Raw genomic sequence first — 23,730 nt, forward strand, 5'->3', positions numbered from 1 at the left:
CTCCAATCATTCAGACACAATGCCTTCAGGTCTGTCTAAGTAATGTAATTTACTGGAGTGGAATTCCCTTGATACCTTCTGCAGCACTCAGTGACAGTATCATTTATACTCTACACTGTCATGCCATGACACTGATACATTGGCTTTCATCCCTCATTCAGCACAGAGGGTGCAATTTCACCTTCCATTGTGCCCTTCTGCAGACTGTGCGTACAAATTCCCTCCATTCATCCCTAATTACAAACCTCTGCTGAAATACTCTCATTAGATTTATATTTCTCACTCCAAAGTGTCAATCTTATTTCAAAATTCCAATTTTCTGAGAGATCCATCCATTAGCAGCAACCTCCAAAGCATTCCTTAGCCGAGTGCATTAAAAGTGAAGCTGGCAGAGCAGAGACGCACTTAAAATACACCATTACAGCAAATCTCCATTGCTAATGTTTCTGCATTATTTGAGCACTGTGATAAGCAGCCTGTTACTGGCCAGCCCTGCTGCTCCAGCAGCGATGGACAGAAGCCACCAGTCAACTTTTGTGTCCAGCTCTGCTCCCACTGTGAGGCTGCACCACATCCCAAAGCGTCTGCTGCTGTCACTGTCTCACAGTATAGCACGAGGTGGCTGTTCAAGGGACTCCAGACGATGAGAGCCACAGAAAGAGTTTATGACAACTGTAAAAATGCCTGACTACAGCTTGTTTTCTGCGGTAAAGTTACAAAAAAAAGCCAAAAACAAGCTGGGGGTTTCCCAAGGTAGCAGTTCTGCTCTGCAACCCAAGAGGTTGTTAGAGCTCTTTAGCTGAAAATCACAACCACATTGTTTGTGTCACTTGCACTAATCCTAATTTAGTGGCTACATGCAGGACTGTTCCCTTCAAACTGTGTACAGAAAATATAATGTCACAGATTCCCCAGAGTACCTCTACAAGTAGTTAAAAAAATCAAAAAGAGATCCTACTACCTCTTCAAGAGAAAGGCAAACACCTTAAAAACCTCATCACCATACAAGGGAAAAAATGAAGAGCACAGCAGTGGGTACTGATGGTTGCACAATGCACCCAATGTGCCATCTCTAAAAATAGCCTGTGTGGTGATACCCCTGGAAGAGCCCAGCGTGTCTCACCCTGCTGGAAAGCGCAGCAGCAGCAATCGGTGCGGGAGTGCCGCTGCCACATGACGCACACGGTGCACTCTCTCCTGTCATTATCTTCAAAGCCATCAGGCTTGAACTTACCTGCAGCAGACACAGCAGTAGAAAGAGAAGGGTGGGTGGGGAGAAAAAAACCACCTCTACAACTATACTGAAAAAGGGAAAATTCCACAGAAGAATATTACAGCAAATGATTACGCCCCTTGCCGGCATCTGGGCACCTAGAGGACTAAGACATGCAGGTGATTGTAACAGAGGTAATTCCCTGCAGCAACCACTGTGGGGGAAACTAATTATTGCTGAAGTTTTGCCCGTTCCCATCTTGAATACTTCAAGGCTTGATTACTGCCTCAGCTCTCTTAACATTTGTACTTCATAACAGGGCAAGAGCCGGTTCAATGAGCAGGCACAAATGCAAAAGCAGAAAGGAGCATTTCAGCAAAAAGGCAAAAGTAAGGTAGCAATGACAGGCACTGAGCTCTCCTAGGAGGAGAGGGAGGACTACACCAAGCTAATTTAAAGGGATTTCATGTTGTCTAATGAAAGACTCACCATTGACAGCGTGACTAGTCCATCGAACAAGCACGTGTACCTCCAAGTGCCTCCAGGACCTCACATCCTTCGCACCACGTGGTGTTAGTCAGAGTGAAAACCTATTGTCTTAAACAGCCCAGTTCTCAAGACCAACACCTCTGCTGCCCTGCAAAGCCTGGCAAAGCTGGGAAGGTCACAAAGTGACAAGAAAGCAGAGATGCTTAAGCTGCCACACAGCAGAGAGCAAGTTTTTAACCTCTACCTTGGGTCCTGCAGCTCTTGAATGGATGCTCTCTCCTCTCATCCATCAAGAATGACATCAGACCGAGAAGCCTGACATGCACAGGCACACTCATTCTCTGGAAATGCCACAGCTACTAATGAGCAAAGCTGGGACAGCACCAAAGCTGACACCATGAAGCTACAAATTTCCCTGCATAAACTGACATCTCTCTTGAATATTTCTCTTGACCACGAGCTGACCTATCAATCAATGTGGTCAGAACACTTTAGTAGTTCAAGATACCACAACTGGTTTAGTGGATTCCTAACCAGTGCAACTACATGGAAAAGCATCACATAGCGTATTTCAACAGTTATCCTTAAAAAGCAAACCAAAAGGATTTTATTTGCCAAAAGTTAACCCTGAGAATTTGTTTCTCCAGCTCAGCAGATTTATATAGATTTCCTTTCTTTCTTCTCTGCTTCGCTTTTTCTTTGCCAGAAGATGAAGTTCTGGATCAACAATTCAAGGTACACCACTGAAGTTTTGAAAGTTTTGACTTTAAAGATCTTTCAGTCCTCTCCAAAGCTGCTTTTTCCAGACAGCAGAACAATTCTGCTTCCAAAATTCTTTCATCACCACCTTTAACTTATGTACTAAGCCTAACTACTTTTTCTTTTTTTTTTTTCCAGTAAGAAGTTGATGAATTAACACAGCCAGACCACACTGCAAGTAAGCTCTGAGTCTCCTTCCAACACAGACCCATTTACAAGCATTAAAACCTAGGACTCACCCACCAGACAGAGCTGAAGCTGCAGGCAAGCCAGTCATCAGATCTCAGAGAAATATTATGCTTGCTCCACAAATGCTGAAGCATTTGAATCTTATTTTTAGTCGTACACAAAGGGCAATAAACGGAAAATCTTATTGTAACCACTGCTTTTTCGTGGCCACCCACACTTCCAACACCTACAGCAAAAGTATATAAATGTAAAAGCCCCAAAACTCATGGCTCATCTGAACAAGGAATGCAAACTAGCTAATTGCTGTTACTTTTTTTTCCAGTTTATATCTAGAGTGCCATTATATTCTGTGAAACACTGAAGACAACTGTTCACATGCTGTGCTTATCTACTGTCCAGGATTCTGCTGGATTTTCATACATTTTTCCCAGCACCAGTGTCCCTGGTAAAGCCTTTCTCTAAGCTAGCTGACCACTGACTGATTTTCAAATGATGAAGTAGAGAAGGTGCTTCCCCCTAACTCTCAGTTTCTTCCCACACTGCCCAAAATACTGAGGTACAAGGAGTTAATGCTTCACTTACCTGTGAGAAATTATGCTGAATACACTACCCAGAAACTGGCAATTAAAAAGAAAAAAATCCCTTCACACTCATAACAGTAGAAGAACTTCAAACAAATTGCTGTCAAGGATGATTTCATTGTGTTTAAATCCACTTTGCTTCAAGTCACTTTGCAAATTACTCTTTAATTTTGTACCTAAAACTCTCAGGTCTACTGTGATGCCAGTTTACTCTCCAGTGTGTCCTGCGCCTGATTCTTTCCATTTACAGAAAGTAACACAAGCATAAACCTAATTATCATCTGAAAACCCACAGAAAACGAATTCAACTAACTGAGTCAAAAAGAAATAAAGGAAAAAAGATCCATCTTAAGACCAGACCCAACACGAGGGTGATGCCATGTCTGGAGATATTGAGAGTGAGCAATCTCGTGCCATTAATCATCTTGCTGTCGCGGAAAGTGCAGGTTATTATAGCGAGAGAACGATCCAATACTGCGCTTTTACGTCTCTGCTCTTTGTACATCGTAACAGGAAGCATGTCCCACCAGCTAGCAATCAATACTGAACGAAATGATCGAAGACAAAGTGCTGGCTCCAGAAAAATGCACCTTTACCTGTCTTTGCTCATCAATTGCCTGCTAGACCCAATGCACACCAGCTTCCTGCAGCTCCCGACAAGGCTGGGGCAGAGCCGCTGCTCCCCAGGCACGCCGCTGCAGTCAGGTGCGCGCTTTTCTGCCCAGGATTCAGGTCGCAGGACCTGCGTGCCGAACGCCGCAGGAGCGCGGGTATCTAAGCATTATGAAAATAAATGGGTCATACACCACTGAGCTAACAACCACACCACCCCCAAGCCGGGCACTGAATGACTGTGCAGGGCTCTGCCAGAGGGAGAGGAGAGGTTGAGCCAGCAGTGAAAACAAAACTGATGTGGTGAGATGGATTTTACTTTTCACTGGTTTGGGTTACAGAGAAAGTTGGTCTGGCTGCCACTGTCTCTCAGGCTTTTCTGTAAAAAACAAAAAAATTGCTATGTACAGGCTGGTAAGATGACCTGTGGAGATGGGCTGGCATCTCAGCCCGCCGGGAAAGGGGAAGTGCTGCTGGCCCTGGGTGGAGGGAGGGCTGTGACTCAGTCCCTCGGGCTGACACACCACACACACCCGCGCTGTCACCTGCCACAGCAAAAAATAAAAGTCCTCGCCACAACACGGCGGCCACGCGGGGAACGCCAAGTAAACAGATCAATGATGCTGCGCGCCCACGCAGCCCGTGGCACCGCTGGGGTGACGAACAAACAAACCTGTGGTCAATGCCAGCGAGGCGAGAGGTGTCAGAGAAACTCGGGTTCGGGTGGCACACTACACTGCAACGAACCCTGCTGTCCTGTGCTGCTGTTAGCAGCTGAACACGAGCAGAGCGCTCCTCCCGGCCCCACAGCCCGCAGTCACCGTGTGTGCCTGGATGGGGATGCCTCCAGCACCAGGGTCTGGGGCAGAAACCTCCAGAAAGGGACCCTGGCTCACCACCCACACGTGTGGCACCCTGCCTGAAGCCACACCAGCACTGTTCAGGACATATATTTATCCAGATACATATTTTATTTAAAAAATCATAGACTTTATATATATACCAATGTGTTTGTATCAAAAGCTGTCCCTGGCCACCAGCCTGGCTGAGGTACAGAGGCACTGATGGTGCTGAGAAGCCCCTGATCACATTGAGGGACTGACACAGAGCTGCTGGCAGGGGTCAATGGACAGGATGCCATGGGAGGTTATGAAGGTCCCCGAGGCAGGAGATACTCCATGCACTGGTGGCATGAGGTACACAGTCCTGATATGCCAGTACCGTAAAATGAGTAAGAAAGTGGCTTTGCCCCTATGAAAACAGCACTCCAACAGGAAAATGTACCAGAAAAATCGTGAAACTTAGACATGGCCACATCTCTCATGCAGTAAGATAAACCTGCCAATGTCCTCAGGTATGGTCTTGGCACTTGAGAAGAGGGTTTGCTACTGATGAATAGGGGTGTTTGGTAAGTCAATGTACAAAGTGATACAATTTTGCCTTCAGAAATCTGCGTTGCTTCTGAATTCTGTCAAGTTATCTAACCTTTAAGAGTAGATTAAAAAAAAATTACATTTTTCCCAGGCTGTGGTGGTAGGCGGGTGACAGACATTAAACCACCAATATCTGCATATTTAAAATTTTACATTATTTACATCTGCCTAGAGATAGGCATAGTATAGATTTCAAGAAATCTTTAAATTTTTTTTAAATACTCTGAAGAACTCATACCTAGCAAATATGAAATTTCTGGACAGAACTTTCTGAGTTTTGGGTTGCCTTATTTTTTTATCCTGTTTAAACCACTTACAGGCCCTTGCTGAATTCACAACACTGGATAAGCAGAACCAATAGGATCTTTTTATGAGCTGCAGAAGGACATTGATTGGGATGTTATTTTTGCTGCTTTTAAAGGAAATCACACAGGGGTAAAACAAAATGAGAAATGTGAGCAGAGTATGGACACTGCTAGGAAGAGTCACCTGTCTCTGCTTGGGTGCCAGCAGCCCTGCCCCAGCAGCTGCTCCAAGACAGAGCTGTGTACATTCTCTGCCATTCGTGGCTGTTTGGGATAACAAATGGAGAGAGCCTCTCAGCAGAGAGCACAGCTTCTCCCTGACTGCTGTACTCCCACATTACAGTACACTCAGTCTAACCTGCCCAGGATTCATTCCCAGAGAACCTGGAGAAATGGGGTTTTCTTTACTACCCTGGCACACGCACCATAACAGGGTTTTGCAATGTGCTCTGTCAGAACAAGCAAGGGGCATTCTGCTTTGAACTCACACATCACTAAGTACTATTTTTATGGAGATTTTATCCATCAGCATCCTAGTAGTATTATAGAAACAAAATATAAATGGAAGAGGGGAAAGGCATACTTATTTATCCCACTGCACCCTGGGAAAAACAAGAAGAATGCAGTTGTTACAGCTGGGTCAACCTTGTGCAACTGCTCTTTCCAGCAGGGCTAATTAACAAGTGAAAGTCTGCTTCTTTCTATGGAAATTGCTATAATGAGGTAATTGTTACTAGCAGAATCTGTCATCAAAACCAGCCAGACAATGGGAAACAGAGAAATCAAATAAGCAACGGGCAGCTTGCCCTCATGTCTACCTGTGCCGGCGTGGATCTGCACACACGAGGGGTGCAATCCCAGCCAACAGCTGTGAGGTGATGCATGGGTTTCTAGGGGCTGGAGTACACACCATGTTTTAAAAATGATGCTGAGCAGAAGCACATAACCACAGTTAAAAGAGAAGAAAGAAAGGAAGAAAAAGGAAAGGTACATATTTGATGACAGCTCCTATATCCTCATACTGGTTTTCAAGTTCATTTGGTCCCCAGATCTGATTTTGTTCCTCAAAAAGGAGACATCTGATTATTTGTAGCACAACAAAAAGCAAGACTAAACTTCCCATGCACTTATTGGAATGAGAGAGGTTTTGTCTTTCCCATTTCTGTCAGCTTTTTCAAGTCCCCCAACAAGGATGATATTTTTGAAGTTAGTTCCTCTGGAAGTGTTTTAAATAGTGAATTTGCAAGATGCCTAATGATAAGCTTTTCAAACATCATGAGAAAATCCTGTAAAAAATTGTGAATAAGGCTTCCAAACCTCATGGGAATAGTGCTAAGTAGGACTAATGAAAAACAAGCTTTTTCTGCCTGCCTAGCTGTTACAACTCATATTTTCAAATCTTCTTCCCTTAAGACAAGCACTAAAAACAAATTTCAAGCCAGATCCAAAATTTTCCTGTAGTCAGACAATTCTTGCTAAGGGGGATTTGATTAATAACTGCACCAGAGAATGCCAGACCCTCAAGGAAATGGCAACACTCTCCCTTTTTTGGAAAACAAAATCAAACTCACACCTTGTAAGGCCTCTTTGACAGTGAATTCTGTTACTACCCAGACTTTCTCCACTGCCTACGACTTCACCATTGTTTTTGCTGATACTCATCACACTAGAAAAAAAAAATTCCTCTCTCTAAAAACTGAATTTCCATATGCATTAAAGAACACAATCCTCCTTTTGCAGTAGACTTTTCTTCTTTTAGTAAATCTTTTAGTGTCACATAAGCAAATAAAGTACTTCAAATAAAGGTATATTTCTAATGTAAATACTTTGGATCCAAAACATTGGTTTTTTTTTTTTTTTTTTAGAAGTAATATTACATACAGATCAGTTCCAACTATTAAAAATGGTATTAGTAAGCATTCAAGAAAAACTGACCAGTAAGGAGTGGTCTACTTCACTGACCTGTTCTGACTAAACTGCATCATATGCATTTGTTACTGCAGTGAACAAACAAGGGTGATAATGTGCACAGTGCCACACTGTTAACCAAAATTTTGTGTTACCTCCAAGCTGCTCTATAACACCATCCCAAAGATAAAAACCTATTAACCACAAAGAGATTTGGTTTTGGTTTAAAAATTAATGAAATTAAGTTGTGCGCAAGCCTTTTCCCAAACTTGTCAGCTCTGGGGTGCCCCACCCTCCACAGAGCACAGACCACCACATCCATGCCATCCTTGTAGTGGTCCAGAAGCTTCTTCTGGCTCAGAAACCAGAATTAGGGTTAGAACTGCTGACAAACTGCAAAGGGTCAAACCAATTTCTCCCCACTGATTCCATGCCAGGCTGTGCTATGGAATGTTTCAGAGGAAGACTCAGGCATTGAGGATTGTGGCATCAGGGATTGAATGCGTGCACAGGATCATAAGCTGCTCCCCATGCTGGGTGAAATACCAAAGCACAACAAGCACAGGGGACTACTGCTCCAGCTGAGAAGGTAGGAAGGGATCTGCAGTCCCCTCCATCTGTCCCTAGGAGATCTATGCACAACTCTCTTTACCCTCCTACACTCAGGTGAAGCATTGATCCACCTGGAAGGAGCAGGAGGTAGCAATGAAGACACTTCTGATGCTTACAGAGCCTTTTGGGGCAGCAGGCTGAAGGATGAAGCAGCATCAGGGCCCCTCCAAGGGAAACACTCCATGAAAACAAAAGGAGAAGCATATGGATTCTATCATGGGAGAAACAGAAGGGTGCCTGCAGTCCTGTAGGGCAGGTGATGGCCTCCAAAGTGACGTGGAGCACGTGCAGCTTTGGCAGGGTACACCAAGGTAAGTGTGCACACACACAGCCCATTGCAGAGAAAAACAAAGCACAGAGCAGTGGGGGAGCAGAGCTATTTTAGGCACTTCTCGCTACGGTTTACCGTAGTAGCAGAACACTTAGGAAAGCCGTCAAAATGACAATCACTATTTAGGTTAAAAAAGCAAGTAACTACTTCAATAACAATTTATTCACCACCTAATGTTTGCAGTTGAATTACAGCTTTTACAGTGTTTTTCTAAAGTGTGATATTTACTGCCTCTACCTTGCCTTCCCAAGATTTTTTTTTTCGTTGTTTCTTTAAATAGAAAGGAATTGGAATCACGACTTACATGTAACTTTTCTAGGTCCTGTGCTGGCTAAAATGTTCTCACGATGCAGGGAACAGGATCAATGGAGAAATTAAGAGGCTGCAGCAATCCATTAAGAAGTGACCCTCCAAAGTTCTGTGGGCTAGTGTTCTGGCAACTCAGCTGGAGCAACCTAAAATAAAATAAAGGCACGATTTAAAAAAAAATCAAGCACTGAAACTTTACAAACACCTCTTTGTTTTTACCCTCTGATTCTAAAAAACACACTGGGGCATCTTTTTTCTTTAATATAGAAGGTCTTTATGCCAAACATGACAATTACTTTATGTCCATTTCACACTTTGTCAAAGATTTAAGCTGTAGATACCTTCCTACAAAGATCACGTTTTCCTTTCAGTCATACACTATGAGGCCCCTGAAAAGAATTCTAAACAGATAAGCTAACACATAAACTAAATAATAATCACATTTCTGAGATTATTCTGCCAGATCACACGACAGGTAAGTGCATCGTTACACATACACACTAAGGAATTCTTTACTGTGATGGTGGTAAGGCACTGGAGCAGGTTGCACAGAGAAGCTGTGGATGCTCCATCCCTGGAAGTGTTCTAGGCCAAGGCTGGATTAGGCTTTGAGTGACCTGGTCTAGTGATAGTTGTCCCTGCCTATGGCAGATGGGTTGGAACCAGATAAAAAGGTGAACCTAAATCACCCTGTGGTTCTATGAAATTGCACATCACACCAGAAAGGAGTTATCACAAAACCAGCAAATTTATCTAGTAGGCTTTAAATAATAATTAATACTGGCTTTTGTCAAAGTTTAGCATTGATTTTATCAAGGAATTTAGGTTAGGAACACAACATTTGTTCCTTTGTTTCTCCTTTACTCTGGCGAGCTTCAGAGAAGAAACACCATCAGCTTAATTTGGTACCCCTGGGTTGATGCAATGTGTGTCATAATCCTGCGGCCACCCTAAAGCAAAGCTACCTGTCATGCCAGTCCATGTCAAAAGAAAACTGGAGAGAGAATGAAATGTTCATCTGCCCACAGAAAATTCACTGTGCTGTCACCTCTGTGCAAGGGGCCCAGGGCTCAGTCCCTGGAGGGGAGGCACTCTGGGATGGGGAAGGCTGGTGAGAGCAGGGCTGGAGCAGGGGGGTGAACCCCCAGCAGCCAATCCCAGCATCATCACACAGCCCAGACCCCACAGTGAGCACAATCCCAATCCCAGAAAAGGCTTCCCCCATCTATCAAGGAAGCAGTCACACTCTGAAGTGGTTGAGGAGGAAATACTTGTAGAAGGAGAAGTAATTAGCTTTAAGCTACAGGGGTTCTCAAGTTGAAGTTTTCAAGTTGCCAGCACCCAACACTTTACTGTTTTCCTGGAAAAAAACATTGGAATGCTTAACTACTATTTACTTGAGTGAAGTTGGCAACTGGGAGTGGAAAGGAAGATGGTTTTCTTTTGAACAGAAGGGGACAGCAGCAGTACAAGCAGTGGCATGTATCTGTCTTCACAGGATCACTGCAAAGGCTGTGTCTGCAGGATTACCACAAACCAAAGCTAGATAAAGGGGGAGGTGAGGCAAAGGAAAATAAACCCCTAAAGTTTAGATCTTTTAAAAAACTACTCTTATTTTTTTAAAACATGTAAAACTAACTCTTCTGTAAAAAATCCTGGTTTCTCAAGAGATGCCTGCTATGTCTATTTATTATGACTAATGCCTGTTTATGACTCCATAAAAAAGTGGGGAAAAAATGCAGTGTAAATGAGAGAGATTTGGTGGTTAGTTTTCTAAGTATGCTGTTCCTGGTAAAAAAAGTTCAATAATTTCTGAGCAGTGATCCCACTGCATTTTACTCCAAGCCTTGTGGAGAATTGACTCCAAGCCTAGTGGAAAGCAGGTTATTTCCTCTGGATGGCACCCTTCTAGATGGCTTACCAACAGATGCTCAAACTCTTGCTACCTTTAAGGATTACCTAATTAGGTACTTGAAAAGAATCATGAGGCTGTGCTAGGAACACAATGCTTGTGTCTCTTTAGTTTTCTCCAATTGGGCATAACATTCATTGACAGACTGTAAGAGTACCAAATGTTTATGGTCACAAATATACATTATTTAAATTGCCGATAAACCTAAAAATATAAACTCTAAATCTGTTCAGTCATAAATCACTGGTAGAACAAAAATAACTCACTTACTCAATGGCCAAAGGACTAAAACCAGGGAAGCCTCTGTGTTTTTAAGGATAACTTAGTTTCCTGGGCGAAAATTGCACATGCCACAGTGTATTAGATGAAAAAAGAGAATAAACACAAGTTGGGAATAGCGAAACAAGAGAAAAAAAAAGGGCCACAGGGGGTGAGGGGAGAAAGAAGACTTTCAGCACCACTGAAGCTTTTCTGAGAAGGTCTGATTGATGTTCACTGCTGTAGAAAGCATGAGGCTGCATCCCAAACATTTCATTCCCTTCTGCAAATGTCTCACTCCATACCTCTCCCCATGTTCCCCAGATATTCTTGCCCTATGCGGGATGATCCAGCCAGCATCAGGTTTTACACATGATCTAAAAGACTAAAGCAGGAATCTCTCTGCCCAGGGGTCAGCTTAGGGTAGAATGAAACTTGACCCCCGCCTATGCTCAGCACGAGGGCTCGTTCATGCTTTCCATCCGACAAAAGGCTTCTCCTGAAACAGGCAAAGTATTAAAGGCAAAGCTGCTACTACAGCTGCAAACCTACAGGAATACATAAAAACTGAGCTCTTAGGAAGAGCCAACAGTGCACCTACTGAAGAGGAATTTCAGCAGTTTAACAGGCTGATCAGCCATGTTTACAGCATTGGAAGAGCTGGATCTTAGGCAGGGTAAGATCTACTCTCTGCTCCAAGGCTTGCTCACATCAAGGTCTCAGCTCTCAGCACAGACCTGCACATGTGGGTCATCAGTTAACAGGGTCATGAGAGGCCACAAAATCACTGTCCTACACCAGCTTGAAGAACCAGCTCCTGCAGTCTTGGAGGAAAAAAGAAGGAAAACCTTATATTTATCCTAAAAAGAAGCATCTGCCTTAAGAGCTTGCAAAGGAATCTAGAAAAATAACAATACTTCCAACTGGACTCTGTAAATCTGTTTGATTTTTTAAAAAACTTATATTATTTAACAACCTCTTGTACATTTTTTGAACCAGGTTACCTTCTTTCTCCCCCTTTCTGATGGCTTCCAATACCACCTGGCAGCTGAAATCAGCACTGAGGAATGCAAATGTAAAAGAAGACACACCAGACACTCTAACTGGCAGAAGAATGCATGAAGTTGAAAAACCATTTGCCTCAATAAAACACCTTCCAGTTTAGATTTCTGTTATACAGAGAGAGTGTTCAAAGGACAGGTTTTGTTTTTAACAGGGCTTTAATGCTTAAAAGGAGAAAAAGTGGCAACTTCTTCTGTTTGCAACAAACAAACCAAGAAAGGTGAATTGAGAAGGGCATGATGAATGTACCTGGGTATTACTCCACTTATCATGAAAGGTGTTTCAAACACAGAAAATTGTGTAGTTGTGCCCAAGAACACTGGAGATGTTGGATGGGCCATGAGAGAAGTGAGCAACAAATACACAAATGCAACAAATACACAATGGGTTGTTTATCCTGATGTTCAATATAGGTGGGTAAAATCAGGGCTAAGTAAAATGACCCACACAAGGAGACCAGTTGGTGAGCTTCTCTCAGATGCAGACAGGAGGAAAAAACATTTAAGGAAGGCTGAGCACCTGTGAGCTGGGAGCGGTGAGTACAGCTCTGCAAACAGAGCTGGTGTTTTCTGAAGCACTGCCTCACCTGGTGGGGTGCAATGATGCTACTTACACAAAAATGTACAGAAATCGATCCCAGTGAAGTCAAGGATCCTGCTTTGTTACATGCAATACCATCACAGACCAGCAAATGTGTTTCCCTTACGTTTTGTGTGTGATTTCTGTCTGGTTGAAGTAACTTCATGGGAACATTTGTAGCTTGAAGGGTCCCCTGAGGCTGAGAAGGCATTTGCAGTGCTCCTGACATCTAATGCCTGATCTCTCACTGAAATCTGTGAATTAAACCCAAGATGATATCGATACCTATGTCACAAAAGAGACATGGTCTGCTTCACCCTCAGTGCACCTAATTTCCTCATAATAACCTGTGGAGTTCTTCCAAAGGGAAAGAACATGCCCATCTATCACTCCTGCTTGTTCCCACATGCACTGTTTAACCAGGAGCAGCCAAAACAGGAGACAGAAGGGCACAGCAGCTTCTTCCCCAGTGTACAGAGGTGGGATGCAGAAAACCAACACAAGCAAGGAAGTGTGGACCACAAACAGGGAGGTACCCACCCGTCCAGGGCTGTGAGCACCAGCTCTGCAGTGCGGCCCTGTCTGGGTGAGCTGTGTCAGCAGTCAGAGAAGATGAGATTGAGCTATTCCCTCAGATAACGGCAAAACAGTGTCAGGAACCACCCCAGCTGGAAACTGTGGCCCAAGTCACCAGGAGAACCCTCAAGAAAACCATTGCTGGCTGACTGGCTGCAGGGGAAGGCAGCTGCTGCTGCCCTGGAGTGCTCCAGAGTCTGAAAACTGGATGTTCACCAGCTACACATAACAAAACCAACCAGGCTTAAACAGAAAACCTCCAGAGAAGCTGGGGAATGTGCATAGGGAGAATTTTCCACCCTTCCTTGTCCTCTGGTTGCACTTAGGTCTGTGACACATCAAGCAGGCAGGGCTAGAAGGCATAAGGATGCAGTTCAAGACTGCTACCACAGGAACTTGTAAATCTTTTAATGTAAAACCCAAGTGATTTTCTCACTGGAATATACTTGACTTAAAGCCACCATCGAAAATATTTTATCTTGGGGTTATGACTCATGAAAGAATGGCTAGGTGTGAAAGGAAAGTTAATATATTTTGTGAGAAAAACCCCCTCCCCAGCAACCTTATCAGATGACACGAGTTGAATATTTATGTCCTATGCAGTAAAACCAATAGACAGCAAAAGCCACAGCCTAATACTTTGTGTCAGATCTGATGAAAATTCAGACACCTAGCTTATTTCCCCTTAAGGGTTGGAAATTATGGTTAACACATATACAAACAGGAGAAAATGAGATGGTTCAGTGATGAGGATGAAACTGCTGTCCCTGAGTCTGGCATGTTGGAAGATGACACTGGACTAGCCAGTGCTGCTTCTCTTGGATGAGAATGCTTCCCAGGTCATCATGAAATGACACAGGGTTAATGCTCCAAGGCTCCTGACCCAACACCTGTGACCCACAAAAACACACCCCTGCCATGCCAAAAAGATGTTCCCATGTTGAATGATTGTCACAGACTTTTACTGCTGATTTCTTTTAAAAATTGCAAATTGAGAAAACAGTTAACATAGAGAACGAAAGAACAGGCCACAGTCAACCACAAAAACTTCCCATAAGGTTCAGCATGTGGGAAACAGATAAGTAAATGCTGCAAAAGATGAACAATATTTAAGTATTAACACAAATGTTTGTTTTGGGGAGGTTTATCTGGCATCTCTACCGGTTTTCCTCCAAGCTCTAATACAAAAATAACTACGTCTCACTGCAACTGGGAAGAGATGGCAGCAGCTCAACATCGCTCCCTTTTTTCCCTCTGTACTCAGAAAAAAACCCCAACTGCCTTACAGTGTCACACAAACTAATTTTAAGGTGATTTAGGATGAAGTCAGCCATATATTAGCAAGTTCAGAAAGTTCACTCAGTGGTCTCATTTTCGTCATCCTGTCAAATGAGGACATACATGTGCAACATTAAGGGCAGGAGAAACAACTTTTTCTCCAGCTGTACAGGTGGTCCCCCATGTTACAGCATGAAGTGAGGAAATTATCCTTTAGCTCATGTAAATCTTGGATGCCATAGCTGCTCACCAAGCTATGAAGAGGGAGCCCATGTTGATGGATGTACACATCTTGCCTGTGCAAGCTATGGGCTGAAAGTGAGCACATGCTCCATCTCCCATGAAGGAGCTGCCTCTCATCTTCTCTGTCTCCACCCCTCACTCCAAACAGGGGAAAGTCAAAAGACATGAAATTGCTTTGTGGGTGATCTTCAGTGGTTGTTAAAAATATAAAAAAGAGAAAGGGAGAATGGTGATGGGAAAGTGGTTCAAAAATATGTTCCCTCTTGGGTGAACTCAGGTCTTTTTAACAAGAAAAGCCAGGGAGGCCATGCACAGTAATGCTGAGAAAAAGGAAATGGTACTTCATTTTAGCCAGAGTCATAAATCTTACCAGCGAGCCTCTAACGGCAAAAGGGCGAGCAGGGGAATTTTTATACAGAGATAATTAGTTGTGAGCTGATATCAGCTTTACTGTGCTGTGCACTCTGTGTGTGCAACATGTTCTCAACCTGCAAAACCCCACACGAGGCTCTGGCAGCCCTGCTGCTGCTGGCTTTGCCAGAAGGCATGCAGCTGGAACTCCCAGAAACCCTTAGGAAAAAAAAAGGTGAAGATGGAAATGGGTATTTCTGCTCCAGAGAAATCTTGTCTGTAGCCCAGAATGATTCTTCCAATGGGAAAATGCACCATGTTTATAAAACCACATCCCTCCGCTACAGGGCAGATGGACCAACAGGACACCTTGTGCCACCATTAACACCCTTGTCTTCTGGGACACAGACACCACTCAGATCCTGCAGAGCAGGCAGATGGGTCAGGGAAAAAGTTTAGCCATTGTGGTGAGAAGCAAAATGTGGTTGAGGGAAATTTATCAGCCAGAAAAAAACAGCTGTGAAGATGCCTCACAAGCACCAAAGTCAACAGGACATTCCCTGCCCCTGTGCTGGGAACAAGACAGCCCATCCGCCCGTGCTTGTTCCTCAACATCTTGCTCTGTTTCAGAGACCAGCCAGGGACTTGCACTGGTGATTGACACAAGCAAAGACTCCAGCACAGCCAGCAGTCAGCTGTGCTAGTAGTCAGACCACACTTCCAGCCAAAGAGAAGCTGCTTTTCAGTTTTTAGATGATAGGGAGTCCAGGAGACATGCCAGCAGCACGCCAGGTGTGCTAGGTGCCAGTGAGCATCCCAGCACTTGTGAAGCTACTTTAGAGGGCACCAATTTGGTCTAGATGAGGGAGACTGGAAGCGTTCATCCCCAAAAGATGCCCAAGTTAGGAAACAGCCCAGAAAGGACAGCAGCCTGCAAAGGGACAGCTGAATGAGAAAAGAGAGCCCACCCCAGCTGCACAAGGAGCTTTGAGGCTAATGGTCCCCACATGTTACCTTGGTGCTCCCTACTTACTTTCTGCCCATTCCCTATTTTCTTTTTCATCCTCAATCTAGTGCAACAGGGCACATACACCCATTGCCAATCACACTCCTCTGCTGGCCCAAAATGGCTGGAGGCAGGTGGGGCTGGGGGCAAAGCAATTTTGTCTGCAGGGGGTTAAAGCAGCAGGTCTTTTGTCAAAGGCTCAGTTTGCCTGCAACCGTATGTTAAACTGAAAGACCAATCTGTATTTACTCTGCTAAACTACAATTATGGGGTTTTTTTAATCATTCAGCCTAATGGTACACAGCTGTCACAAGAATCTCTGAACACATCACTGGCTCTCTTTGATCTGATTAACCAGATAAGGAACCACAGCCAAAAGATATGAAAGGATGAATCCAAATTTCAAACTCTCAGCTGAGCAAAGAATTTCATTCAAAGGAATGTGCAAAATAAGGAGGGAGGAGGTTCACAATGCAAATGAAGGTTTTATTTACTACTGATATAAGCAGGTGAAATACTCTCCACTGTACGATTAAAGAATAAATGGATCCTAGCCTCAAAATGGTGCTGACAGGTGTTACATCTGCCACACTAATCTGTGTGGATGTCAATATTTGTATCATCTTTTTTCCAGACTTAAAATGAGGGGCTTTCTTCCACAGGGATGCTTTTTACACTGAAGAAGCCTCTCTGTGATATTGAAGAGCTCCAAGGGCATGGCCCCTTCACCCAAACTGCTTCTGTTCTGCATGTTTCTTCAGATAGCATAGTATTTATTATTTTTAATTCAAGACAGATTTGTTTATTTGCTTTTATTTCTAGCATAATGTTTATTATTCTAATTAGAACATTCTGTAATCTCATCTAAATGTTTTATTATTAATTGCTGCACCCCACACTCCACCCTTAATAACTATCCTCGGGAGAGGTAAACATTTCAACACAACTTACTCTAGTTAAAGCCATGAATATGCATTATTTATTTATTTAGGTAAACAGTAATTAAGAAAAATCACCAAACCGCCTGCTCTTTGAAACGAGCTCTACTTTACCAGCCTTGCCGTGGGAATTGCAAGTCCCTTAAACACATCTATTACTTTGTCCTCCTCCACCATGACTTACATTGATGGGCTTCAGACCACACTGCAGGTGCCAGAAAAGCAGTCAGTCCTTACGCTGCCTGAGGCTCAGTGACAAGTCCAAAGCTTCCAGCAAGGATAAGCAAGAGGTACCAAGATGTCAGTAGAGAAGAAAGGTGCAAGATAAGGAAAAGAATGTTGCTATCTATCACTCAGTATGCTGATTTGTAAATTTGTTTGCAGCAAGACAACCACTACTAACATGAAAATGCTCATGATCCCCTTCTGCCCTCTCCCTGCAGATGGAGGGATGTGTCCTGACAGAGGGGCCTGTGACCACCAAAGCCTCTCCATGCTAAGCTGGGTAGCAGCCAGCCCCAAACTGAGGAGTTTTTTGTGCCAGAACAGTCAGATAGCCTCGTGTGCTACATATATAGATACATAAATACAGATAGATGTATGTACACACACAACTTGAGCATTGGGTAATAAGCAGCTGAGTGACTCCACTCAATTCCCCTGGTTTTCTTCCTCAGTATTACATTAACTCAAATATTAAAACATCCCATCCTGACTTACATTTCCACCAATATGCACCACAAGCATGACAGAATATGGCAGCGCCAGAGGCAATGAAGTCACTAACAGGACACTCAATTTTTTAAACCAAAAAAGTCAGGCACACCAAAGTAGTCCTCATATGGTTAATTATCCAGCTCAAGGATCGCACCAGCAATACAAGAGAGGAATCGAAATGTATCCCAAAGACAAAGGGATTTTCACAGATCTAGAATTGTTAGGTAAATAGATAAAACTGTGGTTGGGGCTTTGTTTCAGTTTTCAAAGCTAATTTCCGGCCACCGTTCAGAGAAATGCTTTGCATTTCCATTTCTGACTCACCCGCTTTAACAAGCGCACTCGCTGGAATTACTAAGCATGGGATCTCATCAAAACATTTCACTTTCTGAATCAAAGTGCTTTTCAATTTTACTGATGTGAACTTATCTATAAAATTTACCATGGTAACAACACTGGCGATGTGCAGGTATGAGTGCACAATGTGATGTGTCAGAGGACCCTTCTCCCACCGGGCATCCCACCAAGATACAGGAAAGCCTCCCAAATTCTGCCCAGCCACTCGGAGCACGCTGACACCAGTCTCTCACATCCCCTTCACAAAGTGATACACGCTCCCAGAGACACATTTAAACATCAGGTATGAATGAAAAGCATTCCTGAAAAGAATCTGTTATGAAACCGAAAATCGGAGATCGCCGCAATGCTGTGCCTAAGTTGAGTCATCAGTTCCCTTTACAGCCTAATAATTGACACTGCCTTGATCAGAATGACTGATCCAAACGTTGCTTTGTGTTTGTGTGTTTTTGTTGGGTTTTTTTTTAATTAAAAAAAAGATTTCTTATGTAAACAAGCCGTCTGTCATCTTGCAGGAGTGTTTGTATTCTTCAGATCATGGGAAACATCTGTCAAAACCAGATTTTGCTCTCCTCAATCAACTCGATACAGTCTTAATCAGACTGTACTACAAAGAACTGGTCTTGTTACAGAAATATACCCTGCCAATTCTCAGTGGAAGTGCTGATTTTATTTCACTTTCATGGGATTAAATGCTGCAAAGATTATTAAAAGAGTTCCCTCCTTCCCCTGCGGGATCTCTCCCCCAAAGGAAATCCTGAATTTACTTGCTGCTTTTCTCCTCTTTGTGTGTTTCCAAAATTAACTACCTTCCAGGAAGACACAGATAGGAGAGGAATCAAGGTACAGTGAAACTTCAGAGCATGCTGATTTCCCACCTTTTGACATGGGTACTCGGATAACGGAGTGATTCCCCCTCTGATGCTGGCAACAAATAAACACTCCCACGCGTCTGCATCCCGCAGGTCACACCTCCCCTGAATGATTCATTAGGTATTTTCACATCTTCTACATAGGGAAACATCAAGTGGGGTTGCAACTGCCTCTAGCGGTGTTTTCTGAAGACAAGGTGACACGAAACAGAGTGGTTGCTACTACCAGGATAAGGGTGATGTTAGACAGACATACTCTGAGATTCCCAGGGAATCTGCCCGGGAATAGCAAAATCATTGCGACAAAAGAAAAAGAAGCCAATTAGAGAAACAATGTGAGACTGAAACAGAAAGAGCAGGGTACTCCATCAGAAAGTAAATGAAGAGGAGCTGACTGGGGCAGGAGGACCAGGATCAATGGGTACCAGCCAGGTGTCTTAGCTGGGGCTGTATGCAGAGCCCTGTTAAATGGACCAATAATTTATAGATTAAGGGGACAGTACTGGAAACCTTCAAAAGCGTACACATGATCTTAATTAGAAGAATGCCCTTGGAAGGGTGAGAAATTAATGGTTATGTCTATATTAGCTTTTACCCTTACACCTAAACTACTCCACTGGAACCATGTTGCTGATGTGACGCCCAATTTTTGTTTTTTATCTGGCAGTAACTCCAGCCCAGTGCTGCAGACTGAGCACCTACCAGCAGCTGGAGTACATCACCAGCACTGCTGGAGGCACAGCTCTCAGCATCTATCAGTAACTCATGGATTACACATCATGCCACTAATTCTTAAATACAAGGCATGAGATAGGAGGAGAACCTTGGTATGCTTTGGAGAAGATGGAGAAGGACCCATCTAAACACTGGGTATTGGGAGTAATACAACAGCAGATTTTAAAACAAGAAGACAGACAAAATCCAAAGCTGTGGAGGAGAAGAAATGAAAAAAAACAAATGGCATGAAAAGGGAAAAGGAAACAATCTACTGGCTGAAGATGATGTTAGATTTTATTTCCCTAACTGTGGTAGATAGTTGGACATGAAACTAATATTAGACATATCTGCAAAAATCATACTCTTCTGAATGGAGTGGAACTCGATTTAAATTAAAACCTTGCTTTAAAAAAAAAATCTTCAGGCAAGCATTTTCTTTGAAGTAAGAAATCACTGCATAGCTAGACTTATACAACAAACCTATGACAATACTAAACAAGATGAAATCTCAACCATGTTTGAGAAATAATGTCCAGAAGCATATAGATTCAGCTCTGCTCAGCACAGAATCCAATGAGTATCATCAGCCTTGCAACATCTTAGGGAGTCTTGTATTTTTCTGAACAACACTTTTATCAACTTCAGCTATTTTAGAGAGAAATGGACTGTCACACTTCCCAAATGTAGGTGAAACACTATTTTGGCCAGATTTGAGAAGAGACTGGACTTAGCACTGGTTTCATCTGCCTGACCTAAGATAACATGTTTTCAACTATAACTTTCATGAACTCTTTGAAGTTTCATTTTACTACTCTAAGGTCCAAGGGTGGCAATATGAAGACAGAGGAAGCAGAAAAAAAAGGATAGGAACGAAAAGCACTTTGGGCTGTCAAGTCAGCAAATGTAAGAATTGTATTTGGCTTTGTGAGAGCATTGCCAATACTAACAAACCATTTGCCGTCTGCTGCTGCATACCAGCAGGTTGTGCACAAGCTAACATTAATACTTTGATGCATGCAAAGCAGACACATTTTGAAGTGGCCCTGTAATTGTTTTTAAGTCAATTTTGCACCAAATCTTGAGTGTCTCGATTAAAAAATAAAGGCGTGGGAAACAAAGTAAAATAGGGTTTATCACCTCATAAAGTTAACCAAAACAGCAAAGACTGTGTTCAAATGTCTATCTAGTTCTCCCTGACAGCTCAACTCAAACTGAAACCTTAGGCATGACATGAATTTCTTCTTCAGTTTCATGTCACCTGAAAACAGAAGTTCAACATCAGTATTTTAACCATCCAGTTAACGATCACCCAAAGCAGTAGTAAGAACCAGGAACCATTAGGCCACAAGCAGTGCCAACTCCATAACCAGAAAAAAAATTATTTTCTTTTCAATCTCTCTGCTCTTAAAATGTGACTGCAGCAGCTTCAGGGACATCCTGCATGATCCATTCTCACTGCTCGTTCCTGTGTAAGAAAGATGTCCTCTGAGTTCAGTAATTACAGGTTAACTTTGTCAGGCTGAAAGAGCCTCTTTCTACAGTTCTGATGGCTTTTGGAGATGGAGGTCTTTTTTGTTTTGTTTTTAACTTGTACGATTAAACCTACCTGTTCTGCCATTATTGTCTTGTTTTATTACTCCTCATAGTCTGGCATTTCCTTAAAATGATGTAAAAAGTAGGCAGTTGCACAGAGAATGATTAGTACAGCATGTGCTGTAGCAAGCAATATTATGTATTTTATTGCTTATGAAGTCAGAGTACTGGAACCAGCCAAATCTGTTACTTTGGTCTGAAAGTATATTTTTCCTTTCCTGCTTGCAACAGGGTAATTAATAACTGAGAGAAATAATGGAGAAAATAAGCAGGAAGTTAGGTAAGCACTCCTAATTACACAACCTTATGTTTGGACCAAAGATTGATGTTTGGGATGTCTCTCTATACAAGAGAATAACAAAGCTTGCACCTCATGTGTGTCACAAGGACGCTTGACACACTGCCTGCTCCGCCATAATCCCAAATTACTCACTACCTGTGCCAGTGTCCTGATCCCACTAAAAGGTCTGTACTTTTCCCTAAAGCTCTGCAAGTGAAAAAGTAAATCTAATGCTTTCCCATTTATTCAGAGTGGCTGATGAAAAGCTCATTAATACTTGGGCAAAAAGGCTCTCTACAATTGCAGCACCCAGTCATAAAGCCAATGCATGATGGCCAGTGAATGTTTCCAGGTAGCAATTGGCTTTACACAGGCTCTTACTTGGTAAATAGTGAGAGGAAATACTGAATAAATACTCGTTCTTCCTTATTTATTTCTACACTGGGTGAGCCAAGACAAAAGGATGTTTAGGCACTGAGCTGATTTCAGGCCTCGTCCTCTGTGGATGACTTTGCCTACAATGTTATAGGGCTTTTAATCTCACATACCTCATGGATCCTATTATCATCACCATCATAATGAAACCAGACATTGCTTACTTCCTGCTCCCCCAGCCTGACTCTGGCCAGGCACACAGAAATGAGAGCTCACTGAAGAAGGCCACCCATTATTTCACCTGCTTGGCTTCACCTCCCCACGCCAACTGGTGTCACCTTAAGCTGTTCCCACCAATTTGCAGGTCATTCGGCAGCAAAACCCAACCCATAAGGACCAGAAGACATTCAGCACACCTTGTTCACAGGAAAGGCACAAAACAATCCCCAGGTGTTTCTGTAATTCCTGTTGCGCTCAGCACAATTAGATTTTATTGAACTGTAATCCTAGATAAGTGCATTGAATCTTACAGCTGAAGTCAATTACACTGCGTTAAATAGCCTTCCTGATTTGCAAGATGAAGATCACTTCTGTATAAAACTAAATTAGCTCAATAACTCATTATTTGTAGCTTGGGTGAGGGGTTGAAACAGCAATGGACAACTAAGCAGTTGCTGCATTTTCAGGCACTAGTCCTTTAGAGCTGCAAGCAAACTGAATTTCCAGTTTCACCAGTTGGGAAAAGGAACAAGCACTGCAGGCACAGAGAGGATGTCTAGCGTCCACAGCACTACAACTTAAATCATCCATGTTTTCTCACGGCAAGGGACTCTGAGCTGATCAGCCTTGGAAGGAACAAGACATTGGTACTCATGTACTGAGAACTTAAAAGTTCAACAATCAACCCAAAGGAGATAAAAGGGCACATAGAAAGGCGTGTGACTTGTCATTTCTGATTCCTTACTCAGAATAACCATCAGAAAAAAAACCCCTAAATTAATATTTTTGCTTAGCAGGGTCTGAGTGGAGGAGCCGAGGGGCTGAGGGCCTGTGGTGGTGATGGGCCATATGGGCATCCTTAACAGCCACACTGTGCCAGTGCACACCTTGGCAGGAGTCTGTGAGTGTGACATTCCACTGGCTCACACCACCTTCCTCAGCTGCTAGGCTCACTTTTGGTACCCCTCCAACCAGCCCCAAGCACTCTTCGGTTTCTTTCTTACAAACAACCATATTTCCATGTTAGGAGATCTCCACGTAAGCTGGGAGATGACAGAAGCTGTGTTTCTGATCCCATTGGGTTGTGCTGGGTGCGCGCATTGAGCAGACAGGAGTGATTCAAAGACATAAGCTGACAGACTGAGAGGAGAAAGGTGAGAGACAGGGAATATTCCAAATGCCTGCTGCTGCACTGGGGCAGCCAAACTCCACAAAAAAAGTAGGCCTGAATGACTAGGAAATAAGAAAATCAGCCCTTTTGAGATCTGGAAATAATTTCCTTTACTCTGTAACACAGAAATGTGAGCAGCATGGTGACCATCTATCCCCTGTGAGGAAGCACATCCCTTTTGCTCTGGTCTCCAGGGTGGCTCTTCCCATTGCAACATCCACATCTTCCAGCAACATTAGTAAGCTTTGTCCTCACAATGAACATGAAGAAGATGATCTCCACTGCAAAATGAGGAAGTCAGTCATGGGGCAGATGACGGAGGTTGCCTGAGAACACACAGGAAACCTGTGACTGAGGCAGGGAACTGAACCCAGACCATGAGTTCCAGCTGGGTGCCCAGTCCAAGGTGGGTGGCTGACAGATCACCTCTTCTTCTGGGGCCTTGAAATTTAAGTTTGGTGGGTTTTACAGTGAACTTCTTTTTT

The 23,730-nt window shown here is 43.2% G+C and overlaps 1 protein-coding gene across 8 annotated transcripts in view; it reads right to left on the minus strand.

Annotated features, from left to right (window-relative positions):
- Positions 1 to 23,730, minus strand: part of BACH2 (BTB domain and CNC homolog 2) — a 187,882-nt gene that overhangs the window by 75,103 nt on the left and 89,049 nt on the right. For all 8 annotated transcript variants that reach the window (XM_074538519.1, XM_074538521.1, XM_074538518.1 and 5 more), the window contains one exon: positions 8,737 to 8,887. The gene's annotated coding sequence lies outside the window, so the exon portion shown is untranslated. The remainder of the gene's footprint in view (positions 1 to 8,736; positions 8,888 to 23,730) is intronic.

Source organism: Zonotrichia albicollis, chromosome 3 (assembly GCF_047830755.1).
Source record: "Zonotrichia albicollis isolate bZonAlb1 chromosome 3, bZonAlb1.hap1, whole genome shotgun sequence".
Taxonomy (NCBI): Eukaryota; Metazoa; Chordata; class Aves; order Passeriformes; family Passerellidae; genus Zonotrichia; species Zonotrichia albicollis.